Genomic DNA, 27,130 nt, shown 5'->3' on the forward strand with positions numbered 1-27,130 from the left:
CAGACAGAGCCACCCACTCCCCACTGCCATCTTGTCAACTGCCTGCCCCAAGGACCCGGTGAGGATTGGACAGAGGCACCTGCTGACAGCACCCCTGGAATTTTCCCTACGAACTGAACTTATTCAATGCTCAGGCCCCAGTCATCAGAAATTGCAGGCCTGTGGAAATTGGTATTTTTAATGAGCCAAATGCTAAATACGATATGGGAATCCATGAGCAAACTCAAGGCTATCCTACGACTGTAAGCACTGATAGCTTCTTCATTTACACCCAGCTCAAGAACCAGCTGCACAAGCCACATCTTCCATTTCTTTTGGTGTTAAATAATTATTTTTAATAGTGTTTTTACAGTAGGCCTTCATTTTCTCACAGTCTACTTAACCAGGAGACATGAAAACAATAGGTCTTCTTGCATGCAAAGACAGAGGATGCAGCTGCTTCCACCTATAAATAAGATGTTGTTGTATCAGATGTGACTGCTATTGTTTCAGCAGTCCATCGGTTACATAAGAAGATTAGAAGTAAGGGTCAAGGTGTATTTTTTTCCTTTCTTTGAATTGACAGGACTACTATCTCAAAAGAAAAAAAAAAAAAAAAAAGGAAAACAAAAAACACAAAAAAAACCACCCAAACCAAAAAGGTGAACAGAAGAGAAATGCAATAGCTTATACAAGTCTCATATTTTCCAGGTTCTTGGCATAAAACAAACCTGAGCTGTAATGACTGAAAACACTGAACAGTGGAACTAGTTTTGTATTTTAATAATAATTTATGAGATTATGGAGCTGTCACATACTACACATCCACTGATACTTTAAAAACACCTGTGGGAAAATGCAGATCTGAGCTTTCCTTAAGATTTTTGTAGTCAATGGCCTGTCTGTACATATTGACTTGTATTTAAATCATACCTCAGATTTTCAAGAAGAAGCATAGAACAAAAGCTTGTATTACTCATCAACTGAGATGGCAGCTTAGGAACATTTTATTAGGAACATGAGTTTAGGATGGGTTTAACATATATCACATCCCAATCCAATCCACGGGTACCCAGTACTTTAGGCTCACTCCTGAGTGATGAAAAGAACAGGGGAGACAAAAATGGGGAAGCACAAGAAAATCCAAATGTTTTCAATACTGCTTTGTGAAACTGCATCTCAAGAAGAGAAGGATGGATCCCAGGGTCATAAAGAGTAGAAGATTCACAAAGTAAGAAGGGGAAGAAAGAAAGAAACACTTCCTACCCTTATCAGATAATAGAACTTCACTGATCCATTCTCAAAGATCTCCTCTCTGATGTACCTTTTTCTTGCAATGACACCGATTATATTAAGCCATACCACCCCCTAATCCAAATTAGCACTATCGTAAATTAAATTGCATTAGAAATACTCAGACATTTCATCAGTACCTTTACTTTACAAAAGTACAATACAAGCTTTTCCTGACAAAAGTGTATTAAAGTACCAGTGCTGCACTGGCTATAGCACACTCACCACTGGGATTTGGCTGCTCCATGGGTTACCCTGAAGCTGTTGGTGACAGAAGACAGTTCTGCTTTGGAAGAACAGCAACACTGCTTAAAAAGCTTGTTCACCTTACCAAGATGTCTTCCAGCTCCCTCTTACCAGCAGCTCCTACAGGAGGGGCGTGCCCCAAACCTCCAGAGAAACCTCACCCCTCAGACAAAAACATTTCCATCTTTCATAATGCTTCTAGAACACACACTCACAGCCAAATTCCAATCTGGCTCCAAATTCAGGGACACCTGAGCTGAAAAACACTGCACCTTCCCACACAGCCTCAATTTAAGATATACATGATGTATCTTCCTATATGTATATAAGCAAGACAGATAAATACAGATATTCCTCACAAGCTGTACACAACCTTTGGTGTTTTTTTCTGTGCTAAGCTTCATGCCACTGTGGCAAATTTGAATTAAGTTTTGGGTTTTCTTCATGGACGTGAATGACAGGCAAGCCTTCAGAAACATGGTGGGGGCAGCAAGAAAAAAAATTAACTAAAAATAGGGTTAGGGAGAAGAATTTTCAAAAGCACTTGAGGCAGAAGCAAGTGTTGCAGTCAGAAGGAAAACTAAGCAATTCTGAGTAAAAAGCACAATCCAACAGACCCAGAATGTGCTCAAAATTTAGTGAATTCATCATAAATATAGGAAAAACAACTCTGAGCACAATTCTGTTTTGCTTTTTAATCTCAAAAGTTTACATGACTTAGGTTGGAAGAAACACTCTCTTTTGTGCTTGCTAGCAGGAAACCCCTATTTTTACATTCAAAAGTTCCAGAAGCCTCCAGCATTAATTAGTGACTGTGTTTAGCAGAAAAATGTGATTTCCATCAACAGTAACAAAGTGACATCGGTATTTCCCGAGTGCTTTACACTATTCTTCAGATAACTGACTTGCCTTTTTTTATTAAAGAAAAGCATTAAGGGCTGCTAACAGCAAGTTGTGCTGCCTGCACACACACTCAGGCCTCTGACAGAAGTTCACAGATAGGAACAAGCCCAGACTCAAAACTGAAGTCTGAACCAATTCACACAGCCACAGATTACTGATGATCTACTGCCCTTTTAGTCATGGCTAAAACCCTTTGGAAAATCCTTTTAGTGCTGAATCACACAATCTACAAACATCTGGAGCTATCATAAAAAAAAGTACCATTTGAAAACAGGCTAAGTCACTCACTGGCTTTTAAGGGCAAACTATACGCACATCATACAACTCAGAATTGTTTAAGTTCTCACATCATTTTTCAGAAAGGAGTATAATTTTCCAATTCTTCTTGGAAAAATAACATTGGAGTATCAATTAAAGTATCAAAATAACATCGGAGTATCAATTTTCATGGCTTGCACATACATCAGTAGTATACACTAGCTATACAAGCTCATCAGCTAGACAGGTTGTCGTCAAACATTAACTTTTACAACAAGGTATTAAGAGCCTTTACATCATGAAGTTATCTTGACATAATATTTACTTGCCACTAATCTTTTTCCTGAAAAAAGTATTCTTATTTTTGGAAAACACCCTGGACAAGGTTTCAAAAGTGCATTTTTAAATAATGTTGTTTGCTTGTTTTCCAACTGCCCATGGCACACATTTCACCATTTTAAAAAGATGCTATGGTCAACAAAGAACACTACAACACACATGAAGCATCATCCACCATAAAATAATAAAGAGGTATATTTCTGGTTTCAGACCAAATTGACAGAAGTTGTATGAGACCAAAGGAAAAAAATATTATTGCTTTAGCATATGCTCAAAGCACAGCAATAGTATGGTGGGTCCACTTTAACTGAATACCAGAGAAGGTATTGCAGCACCAAATTCATAACCTGAATTAGGTACAACATGACTGAACTGAGTACCTACATGTCCTTTTGTAAGACTGCTCCCTGTAACAAGGCCATGCAACATTCTCATTAGAAAGAAATATTTCAGGCTGTCCAAATTTATAGCTGCCAGGTGACTTCTGGGCAGATTTTAACATAGGTATTTCTTGTGTTCCAGTATAAAGCAACTCCTCCTCCTCCAATTTTGGTTTTTTTCCCTACTCCAACCGCTACAAGCATAAAATAGGCAAAGCCATATATCGTATACACTGAGGTTGCTTTGTTATGTATGAGCTGCTGCCAAAAGAAAGCAGAGCTGTAATAGCCACTTAAAATAGAGAGCATAATTGGAGCAAGTCAGCTGCAGCACAAACACAAAGGCACGGGGGTAAAAGGAAGCACCTTCCTTACTGCATAAGGAAATATCACCTCCTTCCCAGCAAAACAAACTCTGTGCAAGAACAGCTACGGCAGTACAACCCCTCTGAGCACTTCCACCACAGGAAAGACAGGATTATGAAAGATCATGAACTATACTGTTCTCCCTGCCTTTTTATTTCCCAACGGTATCGCAGTACCAGCAAATTAAAGGAGCAATTCCTTCCACCTCTCCTCTGCACGGCTCCCAACCCCCACGGACCTGCTACACAAATGTTTACCTAGCCCTTTGCATTTATATATTTTGATTGATTCTGCTTTAGAAAAAATCCCATACTACTTCACTGTCTCATAAATGGCACAAACATTTAAGGTCAAATTCACTTTGTAGTTGTGTTTGGGATTTGAATGCTGAAATGGTGCAGAGACGATACAGATTATTACCAGCCCTACAACCTTTCACTGGATTTGTGCTCAATGAATAAGCAATTGCAATTTCTATATTTTGTGTACAGTTATCAAGCTGCACACTGAGTACTTATTGTCTTTTAAGATGAAAATGAAAACTTGCTATTCCAGAATAAGAACAAAACAATGCAGCTTTCTTTTCTTGTCTATGAATTTTATTTTTTTTGAGCTGAATACGCACTATCTTCTGAAAGGACTTTTGTAGACCTTCAAATTTAAATTTTCCCACTCGTCTTCTAGAAGACAGACTTGCAAGTGCAAAATGTTGGGATTTAAGGCTTACTGTTACTTTGCAGGAGCACGCTCTGAGAAATGGTTTGACAGAGGTGTTTAATATCCCCCATAAAAATGAAATATTCTTGCTCAACTAATTCAAGGTTTTGCACTCAACCTAGAATCCCAAGATCAGAGACACTACATTCATCTTACTAAATGAAATTAGGTTCATTATCTTCACTATTAAGTGCTTGAACATTCTTCAATTTCTTTAAGAATAACCATAATATTATCAAGCCACTCTTATATTGTTGTTCTTCTTATAATTACCAGATGAATTGGGAAAAAAGTTACTAAGCCATTTTACACAAAATTGTATACTTGTGTGAACAAGTCTACACTTCTTTCCTTATCTGGCATTACCAATACTTAGCCTACAGCATTTGCTTTGGCTATGACAGCTATATGACAGCTTCCTTGTATGTTCCAGGTAACAATAGCTTTGAAAAAAACACTGATAGAATCAAGGCAGCCTGCTCAAAAATTTGATTTACAAACACCCAAGGCATACAAAGATCCAGTTTGATCATTTATTTATCCCTCAGAAGAAAGGAAGGCATATACTGGAGACCAAGAACAAGATGAGACACGTGGCTTTCACATCCCTATTTTGGCAAAACGTCTTTACTTTCAGCCAGCACGGGTTTACATCCATTTGCAGGTGTTTCAGTGCTCAGACATTACCAATGCAGTTTCAGAACTCATTCTGCTACACCGGTGTCTTAAAAGAGTGACGACAAATCTTGACAGGTATTTTTGAAAAATGTATCTTTACTACCTTCCCACTCTCCCAAGAACTCATCTCCTCTCTTTCTTTGCAGAAGCAGCTCCATAACAGCAGCCAGTTTGTCACCTGGATGTGACAGAACCTAGTATCATCATATATCAAATGGAGCTGAAAATTGCAAAGCAAACTAAACATCCAAAGCTTCTTCAAGCACCTTAGTAGACAGTAAAGAAAGAGTCATAGAATCATAGAATGGTTTGCAGATGAAAGAGACCTTAATATCTAGTTCCAACACTTCCAGGGATGGAGCACCCATAACTTCTCCGGCAACATGTTTCAGTGGCTCACCACCCTCGGAGTAAAGTATTTTTTCCTAATATCTAAACTTACTCTCAGTTTGAAGTCATTCTCCCTTGTCTTGTCACTACATACTCTTGCAAGTCCGCTCTCCAATTTTTTTTGGTAGGCTCTCTTCAAGTACTGGAAGGCAGCAACTAGGTCACCTGAAGTCCTCTTTTCCAAGCTGAACAGTCTCAATTTTCTCAGCCCTTCCTCAAAGAAGAGGTGCACCATCCCTCTGATCAACCTGGTGGCCTCACCTGGACCCACTCCAACAGTTCCACGTCCTTCCTGTGCTGGGACCCCAGAGCTGGATGCAGGGTTCCAGTGGGGTCTTGCCAGAGCAGAGGGGCAGAATCCCCTCCCTCCCCTGCTGCTCACGCCGTTTTGGATGCAGCCCAGGACACGTGTGGCTCTCTGGGCTGTGAGTGCCCATGGCTGGCTCATGTCCAGCCCCCTCAGCTACCAGCACCCCCAAGTCCTTCTGGGAAGGGCTGCTCCTGACCTGTCCATCCCCCAGCCTGATGAGATTGGAGATTTCCCCAACCCAGGTGCAGCACCTTTGTCTCGTTAAACCTCACAATGTTCCCATGGGTCCACTTCTTGAGCTGATCCAGGTCCCTCTGGATGGCATCCCATCCTTCAGGTGTGCCAACTGCACCACTCAGCTCAGTGTCATCTGCAAATCTGCTGAGGGTGCAGCAGGGCTGTTCCAAAATGTTTAATGGGAGATTAGATATCATCTTATTTATATCTTTACTAATAGCCATGAACAAAACACGACACTGGATGATATGAGAGGTAAAACAACAGCCATTAGGACAAAAAAAAAAAAAGATATAGAAGGGTAAACAACCAGATGCAAAAGACACAAGGGACAAAGGCTGATGCTCTAAATCTGAGGGGCTGATCAAGCCCGAGTTCACCCATGCTTGGGGCTTCCAGTGGGTCTGTCAAGTGATGGGCACATACACACAGGGCACACAGCCCCTGCAGTAGCTTCACTGAAAAAAGGCACATAAGGAAATAGTCTTGTCAACTATTATTATCATATACAAGAATATAGGAGTTTTCACTAAATGTAGAGGTCACAGAGAAAATAAGAGTCACTACAACACATAGGTAACAATATACCCAAAGACACATTTTTAGTTACGCTTGGTTATGGGGTTTTGTTGCTTTTTTAGACAGGATCCAGAAAGACAGATGGTTCTGACAAACACTACACAGAACACCACTACCACTGTAGTGCCACATGGAATCCTTGTAAATATGGAGAACATAACAAAGAAACACAAAAACCAAATATTTAGTTAAAAGGGAATACAGCAAAGTAGTACAGAAAGGTATCACTGTAATCTTTCCAGTATAAAACTTTCTTTCCAAATTATGCCTATGACAAATGAAAGCATTTCAAAAACCAGTCATACATGATGAAAAAGCATTTATGAACTAATAAAAAAAAACTTGCTTACTATTTGACAACATGACAGTTTTGAGAGCACATAATGTAGCCATGAGAGAAGTAAACACTCTGATAACAGCAAAACCACTTGAGCCTTTCTACAAATTGCTCTGAAGATTTAATCTAGCCTTTTCCTTCACATTAATTCAAAACCAGGAGAGCTGCAGAAAAGAGTCTGTTCTGCAAGACAGTATTCCCAAAACGCCAGCTATGGTAAAACACAGGAGAGGTCACAGACAATTGCAGCTCTCTAGAAATAAAGTTCACTAGAATATACACAAGGCTATTAAAAGACAAAGCTGACCCAGTAACACAAGCATCACTGCAATGGGAATTTGGAAAGGAATACAAACAGTTTAGGAAATACTCTGCTGCACAGCAGCCTGACACAGCAAAAGATGGATTCAGTCACCCAGTGGCCTCTTTTAGTTCAGTCCTAAAAAAAGCTCAGGTGCATCATGTAGAAAAACAAAAAAACTTTTTTCTCATTTTATTAATAAACCAGTGTATTAGTTGAAGCCCACCACATGATTTTTGATTGCTTAGATTTGGTAATATTTACACTTCAAATTCTATATACAAACCATTATAATTTAAACATGCTCACCCACATACACAATTCCTAAATACTAGTAACTTGAACAAGAAGATCAAAATTCTGTATATTTTCTTCATTCGGCTTTTAATAAAGGTTACATAAACCTTTCTCTCAAGGACAGAAACAAGGAGAAATCTTTAAAAGAATGAAATTGCATGGAGTTAAATTTGTTTTCTAGAAGTAGTAAATATATCTGCCTTCTCCTAATTTGTTGTCCATGAGGAATCAGTAACGTACCAGCCATCTGCTCTTATTGAGAAAACACCTGTAGGGGATGGTACAATGGCTTGCATCATTGGGCTACAGCTACTTTAACCATTTATTACCTCAATAATTAGAATGGCTGGCTTTTAAGATTATGGTTATCCTTGCCATAAAATAAAAAGGAACAAAGAGAGCATGTGACCAAGCACAAGCATTCTACCAAGTCAAAGAGCAGTAAGCACAGTGTATTCAACTATTTTTGGTATTGGGAAGATTTGTTTAAAAAACAAAAGGGAAAAGAAGAAAAAATAAAATCACAAAAACCAATATGACTGAAATACTAGCAAGGTTTTTTTTCCATTCCAACTCAACTTCCCCGCCCACTTTAGAAGAGCAATTTGTCAGCAGAATAGAGGGAAATTAAGTCATTCATTTCCTGCTATTAGTACTATTAGCAGGCGGAATGGTGCCCTGCCTTGCTCAGGGGAGTTTAATAGGTAAAGGTTTATACTGCATACTTTACTGTTTGGAATAGCAACATGGTTTAAGGGACGAGGTAGGAAGTTTGCACAACTCACCGAGGGTAATGCTGCCTGCTGCTCAGTGCTACCACTCGCTCCTCTCCAGCCCTGCCCCGTGTCTGTCCCCAGCTAAGCTGCTTGTTTTCAGCTTCAGAAACAGGGCGTGTAGATGAGCGAGTAACAGACACTGGGGATTACACTCAGGTGTCACTCTGACAATTATGAGGTGTCAATACTGCTAAGGAGAGAGGTATCCCCTGTTCCTGGTTCTTTAGTACCAGCCCAGGCACAGTAATTGGTTTCAGGATTCTCAAACCAGTAAGTTGAGTTCCCTTGGATCTATCTCTGCCATCTCAGCTCTGGCACACATCCTCCCCTATTATCCTTCCTACCTTTCGGCACCATAACGAGGAGGAGGAAGGTGACACGATTAACCATAGATCATTTTCTTCCATGAGGTGAAACCGAGAAATTGTAGCTCTTGCATACCTCTGAGACAGAGTCCTTTTTCAGCCTGCACCCACACCCTGAATGCCATGAGTTACAAATAGGTGAATGAACTCTTCTTGCCATTAAAGCTTTCAAAACACCCCACCATAATAGACATGCCTACCTCATGTTGTCAGCAAGAACAGAGCTGCACACACTGCAGCAACTACGGAATTAAAACAGCTGAAAACAGAAGCAAAAATTTCACTGCGTGCAGTAAAGCAATCAACTGAACCTAATGTAAGTGGGTTTTTTCCACTTCCACTTAATAATTTCTATTACAAGATTTTTCTCATGAGCATATTTTAAGTTTAAAATGCCCTTTTCCCCCCACTGTTCATCAGCTGCCTGTGTCAAGATTCATTCTGTGTGCCAAGCATATTACTCTTCTCCTGCAACTCTGAACTGACACCAGTTCTGCAAGACATTTAATATAAAAGGCCACTCACATTTGTGAAAGGAGTTCAAAAGTTGGAATGAAACTGGACAAAAACTTTGACCAGAATTTTGAGGAAAATAAATAAGGGCAAGCAACTTTTCAGAGGGTGTAATTAAAGCTTCATCTTCTGGAGACCAAAAATTTTGGATTTCTCAGAAACTCCATGCAGCAATAACTTATTGCTCAATTTGGGTGGCACAAAGTATTGTTTCTCCCACTCTCCCTCCTCCTCCCACCAGCTCTGGGCTATTCAAAGTGACCCAAAAGAATTTAGAATGGTGGCAGTTGTGTTAAACTCATGTTTCCTAGCTTAGCATCTTCAGTGTATTAAGCATTAAGCTACATTAAAAAGATGAGAGAGGAATGGATCAGGAGAAGTATCTATACAGGTTCCAATACTGAGAAAAAAATAGTCTGCCCACATAACAACCTTCTGAACAAGTCAAAGAAATATCAATTTGTTCATAAACTTGAGTTAAAATATTACTTAGAAACATTTGTTCAACTACCAGAAAACCAACTTAATATACTTGTATCCCTTTTGATAAACACCTGAGATCACAGAGAAGCAGGGTTGCCTCACTAGTAACTCCAGCACCATTCAGCACTCAATAAGCCCATCACAACCAACAAGACAGGAATATCCTCAACATTTTCTTTGAAGATGAAAGAACTACTTCCCCAATTTATCCTTTAATTTTTTTTCTATTTAATTTATTTGCTGTCAATTAAGCTTTCAATCTGGTCCTCTTATTCATAAGAAATGAGTGAAGGGGAAAATCAATTACAGTAAGGAAAATAGCAATTTTATTTCCTCAGCTCTGTAGTTCTCATGCTCCACAGCAATTATACAGTTTGAAAAACATTGCTAAGATATTTGCTCTGCTGAGCTATAAAAAGGTTCCTTTGAAAGAAGGAAGGAGAGATGGATCTGTAAATTCCAAGTTCAGTGCCCACAAATGAGACCAGGCACACAATTACAAACTAGGAACAGCTAATATAGATAAAGTTATATTTTAAATATTAAGTTGCTAATAAAAGCTCTGTTATAAGCAGAGTCCATAGATCCAAAGTGAGAAATGTAGAAGGAATATAATTCAGATTGATTCACTATGTCCAGACACCAGCTGATCCTGACAAATACAGAGATATTACTAGAATGAGAATTTTTTTTAAACTAGAGAACCAAAAAAACAAAACCAAAGCCTGACAGAGCTATCCATATCTGTCAAATGAGGCTCAGAAACAGCTTTTGGTTTTGCTGAAGGAGTTTGTTTCTGATATACATTCTTTTGCCATCATCCCAGCAGCACCCAAACAGGATTTCCTGTATTAAACTCATTTTTCAGCATTAAATAGCACACATAGTGAACCCAGCTCCAAAAATATTGAGATTAAGAACACAGTGCTTAGCCTTTGCATAGCTACAGAGTGATTAGTCCCATCACCTGGAATTAGTACTTCTAAAAGAAAAATATTACCCCTTTTTCCCCAGGTTTCACTATGATTGGAAAAATCCAAAATGTTTTTGTTCAGTTCATTTAAAAATAACTCCTGCTACAGGCAAAAGCTCTAAGAGGTGCAGGAAGGGAGAAACCTGTGCTGTTGCACTTTCTGGGAGGCTACTGTTTGGTGGTGTCAACTCCCCAGCTCCACCAGCTGCTGCTTTAGACGCAGGGACAGAATCTACTTAGGGAACTGAACGAGATCATGCTTGAACATACTGATTTGGTGTTAGGACAATTTCTATACATCATCTTTGTCTGTTGTGTAAAAGTTGTCATTTGGTGTAGCAAACAAAAGACTACAATTGCTTTTAAGGAAAGCATAGCTTAAGCTGATTTGGGAAGTGACACCTCTGTCATTACCCAATAATTGCCATTTATTATCTATAACCTTCCTTGCCACAGCCAAAGATGAATCCTATGCATTTGCACTTCATAAATATAGCAACAGTTGCACCCAGGAGCTGGTCCCACACAGCAGCTGTGCTGTAAAAGTGAATCAGAGAACTCAAGCCCCAGAAAGCTTGCCCACAGCATCAGCTGGCACATCCCCCACAAGCACATGCACAGCGGCTGCCTCTGCAGCACAGCCCTGGCCACCTCGTGCCACCAGCAGCTGGTGAGTCACCTGCTTTGTCACGTCCTCTGCAGCAAACTCTCTTCCCTGTGCAGCAATCTCACTAGAAACACAGCCTCTGAACATTCTGATTCCATCCATCTCCTTCCCCTTTTTCATTAGTTCTATAAGCCTTCCTTGGCCCACCACTCCCCTCTCTAGGGTTTTCCAAATTCCAGGCCAGAAAACTCACAAGTCATCACAACCACCTTTCCCTTCTTTCCTTCCCTCTATGAAATAACACAAATACAACAGATAAGCATCCAGTAAAGTCAATCCTCGCTCTACCTCCCTTAATTTCAAACTCAGGATGAGGATGTTTAGGGACACCTTACCAGGACCATCAGCTTGATTACAGCAACCATTGAAAGTTAGAGGGTGAAGGCAAGCAAAGGGTTACAAGGAGAAGGTGAGAAGCAAAACAGTTCTAAGTGAGACTGAATAGGAGCTAGACAAGCCCTTGAAGGCTGCCTTCAGGAAGGGTTACAGAGCAGCAGAACTATCTTTGGCAGGAACTCGTTCAAGGGAGAAGGGAATTAGTGGTCATTTTTGGTTTACTCTGTAGAAATTAATTTTCTTTCATCCATGCTCTTCCAACAGCCCTGCCAGAAACTCACACAGTGTAAAAGATACATTTGATACAGTGCCATGTATTGTTACAAGTGTTTGTTTCGCCTTTCCTCTTACTACACAACAACACAAACCAACAATTTTCCAACACTCTGGGATTCCAGGGCCATCCTAATACCTCATAACAAACCTGTGCCCATCCCAACACTACAGTCAGCTTTTCAGTTTCAGGTTTACATCTTTTGCCAGCACTCATATCACCACAGATTTCCTCAATCATGATGGCTATTGGGTAATCTTCTTTGGTAATTATTTGGACTGCCTATTTTTGGGGGAAAAGCAAAGTTTTGTTGTTTGAAAAACTTACACAATTTGAGCAAAGATGAAGCCATAAGACTGGACATAAACATACCCTAAAATAAGTTACAGCTTCTAGAATATCCATACTCCTGTAATGAGCTGCATTTTGTGTGAGCACACAGAAGTCCCTGACTGTTGGGCTTCTCCCACAAAAACCCAACATATGGGTTGATATGACCCATGACAGGACACACATGCATCATTTTCACTTGTTTTCAGGGAGAAAACACTATAAGAAAATGTCTTCCCTTAAATTATTCTCCATCTGGCATTTAGATTGTATAGCATTCTGAGGCTTAAAGGACAGACTAAAAGACTCATTCTTCTTGAAAGATAGGTCTTTCCTGCTAAAAAATGGAAGAGTTCCCATCTGCAAATATCCCTCTTCCTGCTTGGCGAACCTCCTCTAAATCTTCAAGAAAACAAAACTGATTTTTTTAAAATGTAGATATCCACTGGGTATTTTTTATATGATCAACAGGATGCATTTTAATTTGGAACTGCACAAAAATATGGGGATGTAGTCACTATTTTTAGACATGACACAGCAACATGGAAATATTTTCATGACAACAAAAGCCAAGAAGTTGAGATATCTGACTAATGACCTTTAATAAACTCTTAAGTCCCCTTGGACAGTGTGCATTACATACATTTTGGGGGGTAAAATATCTCATTTTCTCTCTCAGTAAAAATCAAGTATTTATTTTTACAACATTTTGTATAAAACAAGTCCATGAAATCAAGCTACAGACTTGACACACCTTATGATAAACCCTTGCAGGTCATTGCCCACAGTAGCCATGATGGACTACTGAAGCAGAGGGGAAAAAATACTCCTTAAGGGACAGGTTTTGGGAAGAGAGAAGATCAGAGGTTTAGGTGACAGATGGCAGATGCCAACAAATACAGATAAAATTTATATATTGTCTATATCTATTATCTATTCAAGAACCACTATAGCGTTGGAAAGCATCTGAGAAAGGTACATAGCTCCTATCACCAAGTTCAAGCATTACAACATCTCAACTAAAATAACAGAACTGCAAGCTAAATGCATTCACAAGGTCAGAACAAAGAGAGCTATCTTTTTATGCCTCATTTAATTATCCAACAAAAACTGTACACACCCTTTTTCCTAACAATCTTGTGTTTAATGCAGCAGCATAATCACACCACATGGCTCAGGAAGCCTTATTACAAGTACTTAGCAAAAATTCTTGTTTATTTTTTCAAATTAATTAGCCAGTAAAGGTTTTCAATCAACCTGAAGCTTGTCTACAGAGAAATCGCAAGGGAGTTTATACACTACAGTGTATTTTAAATATTTCCAAACATGCACACAAGGAGTATCGAGGCTGTAACATCAAAAATACACTTGTAGGATGCAGCATAGCCTTTCCAGTGGAGAAAGACACTGGCACTTCAAGAATTCTCTTTACCAGGATGGTTCTGCTTAGAAGGTGCTGCACCTGGGAAAATGACAGAAGAAAAACACATACAACAAAATATTTCAGTTGAAAAAATATATTTTTCAACTATAAAAATTTCAGCTGAGGCTCCTAAAATATTAAGCATAGGGAAGGTGCCATAAGAAAGGCCTTTTTTATCAGGTCAGTATCAATAAGGACAGAGCTAAGTCTTTCACTATTGCAGGTTAAGAATTCTTTGTATGCCATTGAGAATTGTTAACTAGTTATTTAATTACACTCTAATATTAAACATCTACTAATTTTTCTGCCACAATATCACTGTCCATCTTCTTTAGGAGTTGAGACAATGGAAGTATTACAAAAAAATCCATCTCAAAGAGATTGCTAGGATTGATAACTTCACCATTACTAGGCAGTACCATAAAGATATTATAACCAGTTAATAAGCCCAGAGCACAAGAATATATTTGCATACTTATTTTACAGTGTTTACTTCCTTCCTATTTGCTACACGAGTGAGCTGGCATTACTTCTTGCAATTAAATCCTGCATTTTAAATGACAGCATAAAATTGCATATATTCCACCCAGCACAAGCCAGGCCTCTCCCGAAGCCACAAAGACTGCTTTTCTTCTGTCATTCACTTGTCCAATATGCAAAGCATGGCTGTCAATCAGCTACCATCCCTGACAGCATAATTGCTGAAGAGAACGTGAAAAACATGAGGAGGGCTGGGACCAAAAGAGATACCAGCAACATTCCTCCTTGCACGCCTTAGTACTAACTGAGGATTCTGCTTCATCAAGATTCCTTTCCAGTCACCATTAGAGCAAAACAAGGAATCCATAGAGGAAGGCTGAGAAGGCCTTTAAAGCCAGCAGTGCCAAATAAGTTTTGGTTGCAGCACTCCTACTCATTTCAAAACAAGCAGCATCATCATTCACCAATAGATGCCTCATCTTTGAGGGGCTGGTTTGTCTTTACCAACAGCTCCAAGATTCCATTTTCTATCTTCTCACCTGGTCCACACTCCCCTCTCTCAGCCTGAGCATATGAGCAAGTTTTCCTCTCTGAATGCCTAACAAAACTACATCTCACTGAATAAATGGCATCTTTCTTCTCATTTCCCTGCTGCCAATTTAGTACTCTATTCGCAAAATTTGTGGGAAAAATTTTAAGGTGTCTGTCTCATGTGCAATAATACCACCCCTCATAGCACTCCAGTGAATATTTAAATTCATGGAAGTTTTTTAACAGCTATGCAGCACAGAGGAACTTTCTGGAGTCATGATCTGCACAGATTTCTGCAAATCATGATGCAACAAAAGTGACATTTTTGACTACTGGGAGGCAGCCATTCTTTACAGGACCCAAATGTTCCTTTTCTTTTCAGTTGATGCTGACTGGAAGTCCAGCTTGTACCAAGGCAAGCGTAAATAAGAAATACTGGTGCATACTAAGCCATTTATTATGTTTTTTTAATAACTCAAATGCCTGTTCCAAATCCCTAATTCAAAATTTCAAAGACGGAACTAAAAGCAGAGATTCTCTATAGCTATATCCAACTCTAGGCTTTACAACTATTTTAGTATCCATGATCTAGAAAAACATTTAACATGTTAAAAAATATATTTTGAAAATTTTATAAATATCATTGACTTGCACCTGACTAATTCTCAACCTTGAAAATACCAGCCATTTACTATTTACTGTTAAAATGTTATGTTATCCAAAGAATTTCTGGTCTTCTTACTGAAGGTTATTTATATTCCACTTCCTGAAATGGAAATTCAAATTTTCCTGAGATAAAAATGTTCATGACTCACTGCAGGGGTTTTGCAAGACATCCCTTTAAATCTGAGCAAGTCAGGCGGTCTGGGTAGCTTATATAAATCTGAAGAAAAACATTTTCTTCAGGTTCCACCAACATGCCCATTTCTAGAGCTCTATTTTCAACCCAGCACAACTCATGCTCTGATCGCGATAGCACACAAGCAAAGGATGTTGTCTGAGTAATTTTAAGTGTCGCAAAAATTCAGAAATACAAAAAGCCTAGAAATACTAAGAACCCTGATTTAGAAACACTATAGAGTTATCTTCTAGACATTAGGAAGAATTTTTAATTTTTTGCTATGATGAGGCCAGTGAATGACTGGCACAGATTGTCCAAAGGAGTGGTAGATGCCCCTTCCCTGGACACATTCCAGGTCAGGTTGGCCAACCTGACCTAGCTGAAGATGGCCTTGCTCTTAGCCTGGCTGGACCAGATGACCTCTAAAGGTCCCCTCCAACCCAAACCATTACAGGTTTTTTTGGGGCTTCAAAAATAAATAAACAAACAAATAAATACATAAATAAATTTCAGATGGCAACAGAGAGAAAGTGAACTTGCAACACCTCAAAGAAGCAACAGAAGCAATTTTGGTTCATGTCCTCCCTTTCTATTCTGTGGAAACACAAAGAAAATTTAGTAGATAAATTTTTTGCAGCTTTGTTTAAAAGACAATAAATTAATCCTGATGGCCTCAGTTGCATTTTTAGAAAAACCTTTTGCTAGTGTATTTGCAGCAAATGAAACTTGTAAAAGTGAAACATTTCATAAGCAAACTCCACTAGTTCAGACAACTTAAGAAGTTGCTGTATGACTAAATAAAGTATACTTCTCTGCTTAGCAGAGGGAAGGAATTTCCCCTCCCAACGCCCTAAAGGCTTTTGATGCATTTTTTTCCTTTTCACAGAAGAAATGATTAATAGCTATGGCTTAAATCCAATGTACAGTTTTGGCAGCTGCTGATGGACTGCTCCATCTACTTGCTGCTCCCTCTTTGCTACGCTCAACACGTGCTGTTAAATGCATGCTGTCAAAAGTGCTAAAATGATTCACTTTTAAATGTGGTACATCTAGATAGTGACTACTTGAAGAAGTTGCCTCTTAACTGCAGGTGGAGAAAACAAACAAATATTTTTCCTGTCAAATATGGCATGTCAGCTTTCAAAGTATATAAAAAGAACCATCAGGTACAAAAAAGTTGTAACTTTTTCCACTGCCTACAGAGGAAGCTGTAATTAAACAAATTGCAAACCTCCCTATGAGCAACAACACAGCCATGAAAAACAAGCTCTTACGACTACTGGAAGTCTATTTTTTGCCTCCACAGTTTACACAAGTAGCATTGTCTTTAAAATTACTGTTTAGCCATGATGGAAAAAGATCTGTTTTCAGATTACCAAAATAAAACTTCTCTCTCGAGTACAGTCTGGAACCAAGAATTAGGAAAAACTTTACTTAAGAGATTTGTGTATTCAAGAACTTTATGCCATGATTTTTCCTTCAATCCCTTGCATGCAATACAGCCTTGCAGAGAACAAGAGCATCCCAAACACAAATACAGATGCTACTCCTAACACTTCCAGAACATTTAAAGCCAAATAAATGCTTGGCTGTCTTAAGATACCAAGCAGTAAATACATTTCATTTCCAATAGCAACCAAAGGTTGAGTCTTTGTCAGGTTTTAGAATATGTTCCTGAACAGAAATAAGACAGCCTATAAGCTTCCCTGTAAAAGAACAAATTGGAGATAATGGGCATCTTGAAGTGTTATTTATTTTCTTCATACTTTCAAGTTTTATTGAATGTATTAATTTTTAATGTTGCTCATGTTTTGAAGCAGTGCTAGCAGTGTATCCAGTGCCAGCACCAATAATTTCCTTCTGTTTTCTTTTAGTTTGCCTGGTATTAAGTAAAGAATTAAAAATGTAATTATTCCATGTAAGGACATTTCATTGAAATTGGAAGCTCTTGCTTGTTTTAATTGACATTAGCAATGTTAATTTCAACTTCAATTTGGAATAATTGGCAGTTTTTAAGAAACAAAAAATGTATTTAAATCCTTTAAACTTGTATTTGCAGGTCCTATATTTTCAATGAATGGGGGACAAAAACATTAACTGGCTCTCCATTTTCTCTCTACAAGCACTGTTTGGTAGCCAAGCATAAATGTATAGAAAGGTTGCTTTTCTTATTAATTCACTAAAACTATGTCTGTTCTCCCCACAGGAAAATTTTATCCTCCTCCTCAAACCATACAATCCCCTTACAACAGCAGCACTTCTTTTTGAAAGACATGCCAGACCAGTAAAATCAGAAATTACACCACAAGAGGCCCAGTCAATCCGTGCTCCCGCTCATCCTCCTGAAATACAGTCAGTGTTCCAAGCCCTACTTTGAAGTCAGCCTGCCTAATGGTTTCATACAGCAACATTTACCACCTTAGCATTCTTCCCTCACCCTTTTTGTCCTCCAAACATGGTTTGTAGCGAGTTGCACCATGTTTTTGTAATCTATTGGAAAGTTATAAGACTGTTTCCCACATGAATAGCAGCATGGTGAGATGAGACATACCTATTGACACCATAGACATCCAAAAATTAGCTTAATTGGCTAACAGTCATTTAATTAGTCATTAATTAGCTTAACAGTCACTTAATAAATTGGTGAAGTAATACTTGTACAGAAAGAGAGCAAGGAGACTACAAACACTCCACTACATTTTATTAAAATGAAAGCTGTTATTATCACACCTACACTCTCTCTCCAGGCAGGTCTATAAAAGTAACAGCCTGCAAAGCAGACAAACCTGACACAAGTGGAGACATTTGCAAAAGCTGCTTTGCCAGCACAGCTACGTCTCTTCTCAGAACAAAATGAGTATTTGGTGATATGACATGATCTGAAGAATTTTTACTCGTGGGAAAACTGATCAGAGCATAAGCTAGACTGGTGCCATTATACAGGAGAGCATCACTGACATTCCTCTTCCTTCTGAGCATCTCAGTCCAGACATTAGAAACTCCCACAACCTACTGCAGGCAATTTATCTATGACATTAGAGCCTATTAAACCAGCACATGAACAGCTTTGCCAGTACAGTTAATTTAAATCATGGAGATGCTCAAATCCAATTACATTTAAAGCATATTTCAACCTGAATCTGAATGAAAACAACAAATAGTGGAAAGAAAAAAAAGAAGAAATAAGCTGAAAACCTGGTCATACTGAAAAAGCTGTTCACACAATTTTTGGCAATAAAAGATATTCACATACTTCCTTCTGCAAATAAAAATTAATAAGGTTATCTTAAAACTTATCTCAATTGAATTTCAGCAAAACCATGGGATGAATCGCTATGAATTGAAGTCTACATCTTTCTCCCTACATAACCTCTCTCTGAAAGTTAGTTTCTTCTGCCACTACAGTAAATGAAACAATATGTCTTTCTAAAAAACCACAGCTCAGGTGCCAAGTGCTGGAGGCGACAGTTAACAGAGGCAGGAAAAGAAGCTACCTGGAAACCTGCACCACCTCTGTACTCTGACCTCCTATCCTCTTCCACTTCACTCCTTTTCCTGTGCTTCTCATCTGGGGCTTAGCCTTTAAACACCACCAGCCTCTAAAAATGACATTGTTCTGGTGAAGTGGTTAATATTCATCCCCTACATGTGAAATGTCACACACAGTAGTACCTGCTTTGTTGGCTGCTAGGCTGCTTCTGGCGAACATCACCGCGCTTCATTATTTAACAACTTCCTCAGCATTCAGAAACTGTCTGGACTAGTGGACTGAAGGTTATTAACATTTTAAAATGCCTGCAGCTAATATTTCCAAGTTGTCCAAGAGAGTAATTATTGCCCTCATTATTGCCAAATATTAGCATTTGGTCAGATGATATAATCCAACATATATTTACAAGCTGGACTTTACATTTATTTTGCATACAAACACTTTTTCCCCCTAAATAAGCCACACTAAATTCCTCCTAAGAGAAACAGGACAAAATATTGATACCAAATCACCTTTCTTGGGTTTGGATAATGAAGAATACTTCCTTAGGAAGAAAAGGTCACATTAACAGAGAAAAACACTAATTGCATGCAGAATGCATTCTACAGAGTTACAGGATTCTGTTCATTCTGAGGGGGGGAAAGGAATTCCAGATGGTTATTTCAATAAAAGCCTTCCCCAGACAGCAGCACAGTGATGCTCAGGTTGATGCACAGCACCTCATCTAGGCAAGAGAAAAACATCCATTAGCAGCAACATCTACATGCACACCTCAACTCAACCAGCATAACTATAACAAAACACTTTTCCTCTGTATAGCTAGAAAAAAAGGGTCAGAGTTACCTGAAACTGTAGCAGGTTCCCTAACAAAAGTCTGCTCAAGTCTCCCTGATTGCAAATATAGTTTCACTAATAATCATTTTTTGTCACTATCAAGATTGACTGGTGAAATTTTGTTTTGATTGACCCTCTCAATTTTGTTTATTTTTACAGACTAACCACAGAGAACTAAGAACCAACATAAACATGGGTTGCAACTGAATTAGCTACCCAAGACTGTGATTCTTACACCTTCACCTACCAAGTCAAACTGCAGGACCTGGAAGATATACATAATAATTTTCTCCTGGGTGTGTTTCTCCTCAAAATAAGTGCACATGGGTGGCAGACAGACAGGGTTAGATAAAGCTATTGTGGTATTTTAAAATTAATTTTTAAATGACTCAGCTAATTCAAAGGGCCATAAGGTCCCTCCAAACAGCAGCCTACCACCACAGAGCCTTAACATCTGCCTTCTGAAACAGGCAACATCTTTCAGCTGTCCACAAGGTAGCAATTACAGACAAGTCACAGTGCAGAAACACCAAAAGGTTTTTTTCTCTACATTGCTATCATTGGACGTATTGTAATTTCCAGAGATGCTCAAGGAAGCTGGACACAAAAATCCATGGCAGAGTTTATTTTTAAGAAGTCAAATTATCTGGAAAAGAGAGCACTCAAGCCCTTGGATTGATGTCCCAGCTCTAATGACAGTAGACAGCAAAGCAGCCTGGCATAAAAGTATTGGTTTACACATGAAAAAATATATCTTTACCTTCCACTCTAAGTTTACACTGACTATTAAATATTCCTCAGTAAATAAATCCACAATTTCTCCCACCTCCACTTTGTCAAACAAGCAGCAGCTCACAGAAGATCCAAGAGATGAAGCTTTATTTCTCAAAACTATTTGGAAATCCAACTAAATACCTCCAGGGTTCCACTAAAAATGAATAATACTTGATTCTGGATGCCACCTGTACTTTTAAAGCTGGAATATGGCATTTGAATAATTTATGTGCCAGCTGATTTTCCAGATTACATCTTTAATAGACATAGGGAAAGACTGACAAACTGCTACCCACAATTCCAAATATGAAATAATGATTTGGAAAGTACATCCTCATTCTTACAGTCATTTAAGGTATTTTACAGTCCTCCTACACAAAGTGGAGAAGTTTTGTTTCCTTTCTTAAAGACATCCTCTATTTGTTCAAATTGAGCATGATTATGCAATGTTAGATCCGTATGAATAGTCACTATAGCTCACACTAACTGAAGACAGCATTGTGAGGACAGAATAACAAAGAACCCTGAACATATAGAGCATATTCCTGCTGTTTCAAACACTCCATGCTGCCAAGCAGCACCATTTCAGTGTCACTGTGTTAGTCCCAGTTGCCCCAGCACATTTATTCATAACGCAAAATAAAACCAAAGAAACCGCACACACCCCACAGGACAGAAAGGTCATTTTCTTTATTTCATCCAAGTGCAAACAGATGTTTGAATAGAATGGGTTTTTTAACATAAACACAATCAGAGATCATTTCTAAAGTATGTAATTTCAGTCGTGTTGTTACTGGGAACTTTATTTTTTTAATAAAAAGCAAATGTAAACTACAAACTATTGATTAAATAGCAGTCTCATAAGTAACAAGCTAAGAAAAAAAATAAGAAGGAGTTCTGTTTTTTTCTTTAATCTCAGCATACTAAGACATGTCAGGGCAATTGCTAAACCACCCTTCAGATTTTGACACTACATGGGATTTATAAATCCCATATAGCTTTTAGGCTGAAGGAGGAATCTGTCCATAAGCAGCAAGTACGCTTTAGTGCTTATGACAGGCTGAATTCCTTTTACCCCTTAAAGCATTTTTCTTGCATTGTTCATTACCAAAGTGAATAATGTTGCAATTTTAGAAACTGAGTCCTAGTAGCATAAACCAATCAGAAATAAGAGTTACACACACAGAAACCCTGCAACTATGAAGAGAATAAGAAGAGCAGAGAGAATAAAACAGTAGAATGAGAAGAATAAATGAGGGGGAAAAAAGATTTAAAGTTGCAGTTGATAATAGCTGGGAGATTCTCAGCTGGAGAAAGGAAAAAAGCCTTCTACTCATCAAAGAAAACGAATTGGGTGATGGTGGTATAATATGCAAGCTGAAACACACAAAAGCTGACCCACTGTGAGAGGGATGCTGTATTTAACTAGTGCAACATTTTTACTATATCTGGCTTCTTATCAGGTCACTATCTCACACCTACCTGGAAGATTCTCACTATTTTCTTTATCTGTCTCAGATCAAAAGACAATTTTCTGGTTAGCAGGTGGTCTCACACATCACGTATTTACAGAGAGAGATCCCTTTTGTGGTTTTTCTTCTTTTCCCTTTTTTGTTTGTTTGTGGTTGGTTAGTTTCGAGCTTTTTAATTACAGGAAAAACGTTTAGCAAGATATTCACAGAAGATCATCTTCTCCTGAGAAGATTAATTAAAATGGCAAATTAATCCCCCAGGAATAATTTCCTTTTAATATTGTCAAAGTAAAGAATTTATAAATTAATTAAGTTGGAATGTATTCGAAAAGCTACTGCATGTGAGTGTTTGTCCCTGAACAGCAGGCTCCGAACTAAAATTTTCTAAATGACTCATGATTGCAGCATCTCCAAGTTCTGTAAGTGCACTCCGAGCAGGTTACCCTTCCAGAGAAGCTGCAATGCAGGCATTGCAGGGCCATGCTGTCCTTAGAGCTGGAATTTGCTGAAATGACTCAAAGCCAAGGAGCTGCTCCTGAACACCCTGGTGCTGCCTGCAGACCACCACACCTGATGTCTGTCACTGGAGGCAGTCATAGATCATCTGCAGACACTACTTTGTCATTCTTCACGCCTTACAGACACTATTTTGTCTTTTTCTTCTGGGGGATAAAAAAATACAAGCCCACACATCCATCACAAAAGACAAATGTTCATTCTGATGTTTTAGACAGCAGATACTAAACTAAGACATCAAGCAGCAGATGAAAAAAGGACCATCTTCTGCACACAACATGTAGCCTCTTGTCTTACTTTAAAGCTGCAAAATCCACTCATTAAATGGAATACAAAATCACACATTTTAACATGCAACTAAGTTCCAGTGGTTTCAAGGCCAACTTGCAGCAGACAGCAAAACACGTGAAAAGATGCCTGCCACCCCTCAACAATTTACAGCTGCAAGACAAGACAGAATTTAGGCAGATGTAAAGTGGGTTTTTTGTCATAACTGTAGGTCCCTGTTATTTTAAACAGTTAGCCTTAGGAATACAAGAAAAACATGAAAGCAGCCTAATTATTATGGTGACTACCTGAAACAAAAAAAAAAAAAGCCGTAAAAACAAAAAGTTACTCTCTGTTTGCAAAGTCTATAGAATATTTTGGATGAAAAAAAGGAACAGGTCCACTAGTTCACAAAACCTCTGATTACTGGAATTCATATGACACTTGGGGTTTTATCTCTTCTGTTAGTTAAATACAGAATTAAAAACTCATATCCCAGTTTTTAGGGCACCAGAAAGGTCAAAACAGTATCAATACAGAAAAATATTTTCTTTGTGATTGTTTCCTGAGAAATGCCACACTACTTTTTCAAATAAATTTAGAACATTCTGTTCAGCACTTTGAATTTCAACACCTACGAAGACTTTCAGATATACAGAGCTGGCTTCAGAAACCTCTTTCAAGTGGCACTGCACGCTGGGGATGAGACAGTTTAACAGTGACAATTACACTCACCGCTGGTATTCCTGAAACCTGCCCACCACAATGCATTGCAAAGGCTCCTGAAGCAAATGCAAAGTACTAAACACTCATCAGGCCCATTATGAAAAGTTACACAAAAGCCAGACACACAAATATGAAGTTAAACAAAATGTTCAACTACTGTTGATGGTCCTAATTCTAAATCCAGTTTACTGCACATGGAAATACAAAACAATACAAAAATAAAGTGAGATGACAAAATAGTCATTACAGACTATATAACATACTGTCAAACCCATATTCCAAAAAGGAGTTACTTGCCATCAGAGGTTTCAATAAGTAACATAGGTTTAAATAAATTTTACAAGGGAACATCACAAGAAGACTTGGGTGCATGACGCTTGTTTAGTTCAAGACTTTAACCAAGTCCTCAAATATAACTTAATTTTAAATTCCTTATTTATTCCTTAGACGTACTTTTCAGTGCATGCTTGCTAAGTGGTCATACCACAAGCATACAAGTTCAGTTGTACTGCTGCATAAACAATAGTGCAAACCTGAATGACTAAATAAATCTGTTTGTAAGAAATCAATCCTGAATTCAAAACCTTGCACTGGACCCTGACTATGAAAAAGACAGTTTAGTCAAAAGCTTTCACTGCACTCCCACATCTTTGCTGCCCTCAGGATTGCTGTACTCTCTCAGAGGACTAGTTTAAGTGGTTAAGCCTTTTGTTAGTAAACTGGGGAGAACCTCTTTCATACACCAGAACTCACCAAAAAGTACATGTTTAATGATCATTTGCTTGTTATTTTCATGACCTCCAGGGTGGGAGAAACTTTCTAATTTAGATCCTCCAAGACCTTCCATACTTGGTAGAAGCATGGAGTGGGTGAGCATCTCCTCTAAATGTATCCCTATGTAAACAAAGTCATTAAGGTCATCTGAAAATCTAAATGGGAAATGAGTCCTACCAAATAGGATACAGCCTATGTTTCTCTGCCTCCACATAGGAGGCTCTATTAAAATGAGAAATAATTGAAACTGAAGTGGTTACTGTATTCTGTGTTTTAATCAGTCATGTAAGTCTTGTGGACACCAAGAGATGATTTTTAAAGTTTCAGTTTTGGAGGTGAACCAGTATATGCCAGAGTCACAGCATGATACTGCAGAGCTGAAGATCTGTGTTTCATTGTGGAAAAATACTTTCTGTACAGTTCCTTTTGGGAAGGAGAGGGGACAGGACATTCCAGAAAACCACAACAAGTAGCATTTTTGGAGGAAGGCACTTCCTGACCTTAGCTTTCAGATAAATCCCAAACTGAAGACATCTATAAATAGAAGAAACAGGAAAAGAAATCAAGTAAGATATCAAATGTCACTTGTTTAAAGCAGAACTTTCCTTTCTCCTTAAAAGAAACTGTGACACAGTTTTCCTAAAGCAATGCACAGTGTGCAAGTAGCCACGTCTTACCAGCCTGGAGACTGGCCCAGCTATTTCTTCATTATCTCCTGGCTCATTTTACAACCAATTTAGAAATATTTTTCACTAGTGTTCATAAGTAAGATTCAGACTTTTCAACACACTCAGGCAACTTACCACAGAACTCTCAAAACCATTTTGTCAGATTAAATTTAACACATTATGATATGGTTGCAAAACTTAATAAGCCCGTCTTCTACTATTTTACGTGTTCTGCAGAGTTGGCAAGTTTTAGATTATTTCTTTTAGAAACTAAGATTACTCTGGAACACACCAGGGTAGGTAAAATTATCTTGAGAATGGCATTTCAGCAGCTACCTAATAGCAGAGGGGACAGGCCAATATTTGGCTGACAAATTGTGATAAGCATGCTCTAAAAATAAACAGCGACTTATGAGGCACCAAACACCACGGAGCTGTGGCTGTGGGGTTTTTTTTTTAATATAAAATGGAAACCTCATGCAGTAAACCAAGGTGCCTTGTGAAGTTACTCATGGTTAACAGAAGTAATACTTCACCTAGAAGCTATTTATGAAGGCCAGGGTAACCATTAGAGCACCTGTTTCAGACAGACCTCCTTTGTTCAAAAGAAATGTAAGGCAACTCGCCTGCTGGAACGTGGGCCAATGTCAACAGCAAATCCAACTGGATTTATGCAGGTTGTGTCACCATAAACCACGTTACTTTCGTCATGGCTAAATGTTCGTCTACTATCAAAGCCAAGATGGATTGTAAGAAAGTGCCATTATTTTCTCTTCACTTTTAAATTCACATAAAATATTCATTCACATAAGAACATTAGACGTTAAACAGCAATGTTTGCTTATCAAACCTGGTAAAGGTAGAAATCTGACAAATGACAATTCCAATGATGACAAACTCAAAGTATTTGTATATTTTGTTTCAGAAGCGAAAAATAACCTGTATAAGGTACACTATATTGCAATTTATAAATAAAGGAGAGTTTCTTTCCCACTCAGAAATAAATAAACATGAAATAAATTATTAGCCAAATCATTCCATTCTAAGTGCTCACCTAGTAAGAAAAATACCTGAAGTAATGACTAAGGCACAAAATTCAAAAAGCACTACAATAGGGGTTTAGAAAGGGAGAAACTACAGGACATGAAATGAATAAGCCAGAGGTAAAACCATAGCACAAGGCTAGATACAAAGAATGACTACAAGAAGGGAGAAGGACTCATAATTTGCCTGGGCATTCAGAAACCTACTTGAAAATGAAGTATCCTATCCCAAACTCAATTTTCTTTGTTTTGGGTTCTTAGAACTGTTTTTCAAAGCTAACAGAGCATTTCTACCTCTTTGTGCCATGCATTGCATCGATCACGTTTTCCAGCAATATCCTGTAGTCTAGAAGTTTTTCAACTATGAGAGTGATATTCCCCTAAAAGTCATCTTAAATTAAAGAGTTGAACAAGACTCTTAAAGAGGATGTCGGACAGTAGAGACCAGCTATCTATCAATACTCAGCCTGGTAAAATACAACCTAACAGCACCAAAATAAATGGCTGTCTAAAATACAGCAGATATGGAATATCCTCCTCTCTTCCACCTTGGCAAACACCTACAACAGAGCTAAAAAACTCTCACCCTTCCCTTGGCACTGTTACCTCAAGCCATTTTTAACAGCTGAGCTGGAATTGTGCTGCCATCTGATAGTTGTTCAGTGGCCTACGACCAAGGAGCTGGCATCTTCCAACAAAGTCATCTTGAATTAAAACAAGGCGTTGGTGCTAATTAGCAGCTTTCAGCACTAAGGGAGAAGCCATGGCAAGGACAGAAACTCAATTACCCTCGTTCCAGCAAGCGCCAGCTCCTGGTCAGCATGTAGCTGGCGGAGCCCCTCGTGTTTCCATACCCATGGCACATGTGAAATGCTTCAGTCTCCAGCTCAGACCACTGCGGGCCATTCACACAGAGATCTGACCTTTTCTGCTTTGTACAAATTTGCAACAAATCCACTGAAGA

The 27,130-nt window shown here is 38.5% G+C and overlaps 1 protein-coding gene across 7 annotated transcripts in view; it reads right to left on the minus strand.

Moving 5' to 3' along the window:
- Positions 1-27,130, minus strand: part of RAPGEF2 (Rap guanine nucleotide exchange factor 2) — a 184,833-nt gene that overhangs the window by 147,631 nt on the left and 10,072 nt on the right. The window contains exon 1 of one of the 7 annotated variants that reach the window (XM_058025310.1): positions 1,498-1,776. The exons of the other annotated variants lie outside the window; for them this stretch is intronic. The gene's annotated coding sequence lies outside the window, so the exon portion shown is untranslated. Of the gene's footprint in view, positions 1-1,497; positions 1,777-27,130 lie in introns of those variants that run through there. 7 annotated transcript variants of the gene reach the window in all.

Source organism: Melospiza georgiana, chromosome 5, assembly GCF_028018845.1.
Source record: "Melospiza georgiana isolate bMelGeo1 chromosome 5, bMelGeo1.pri, whole genome shotgun sequence".
In the NCBI taxonomy this organism is placed as follows: domain Eukaryota; kingdom Metazoa; phylum Chordata; class Aves; order Passeriformes; family Passerellidae; genus Melospiza; species Melospiza georgiana.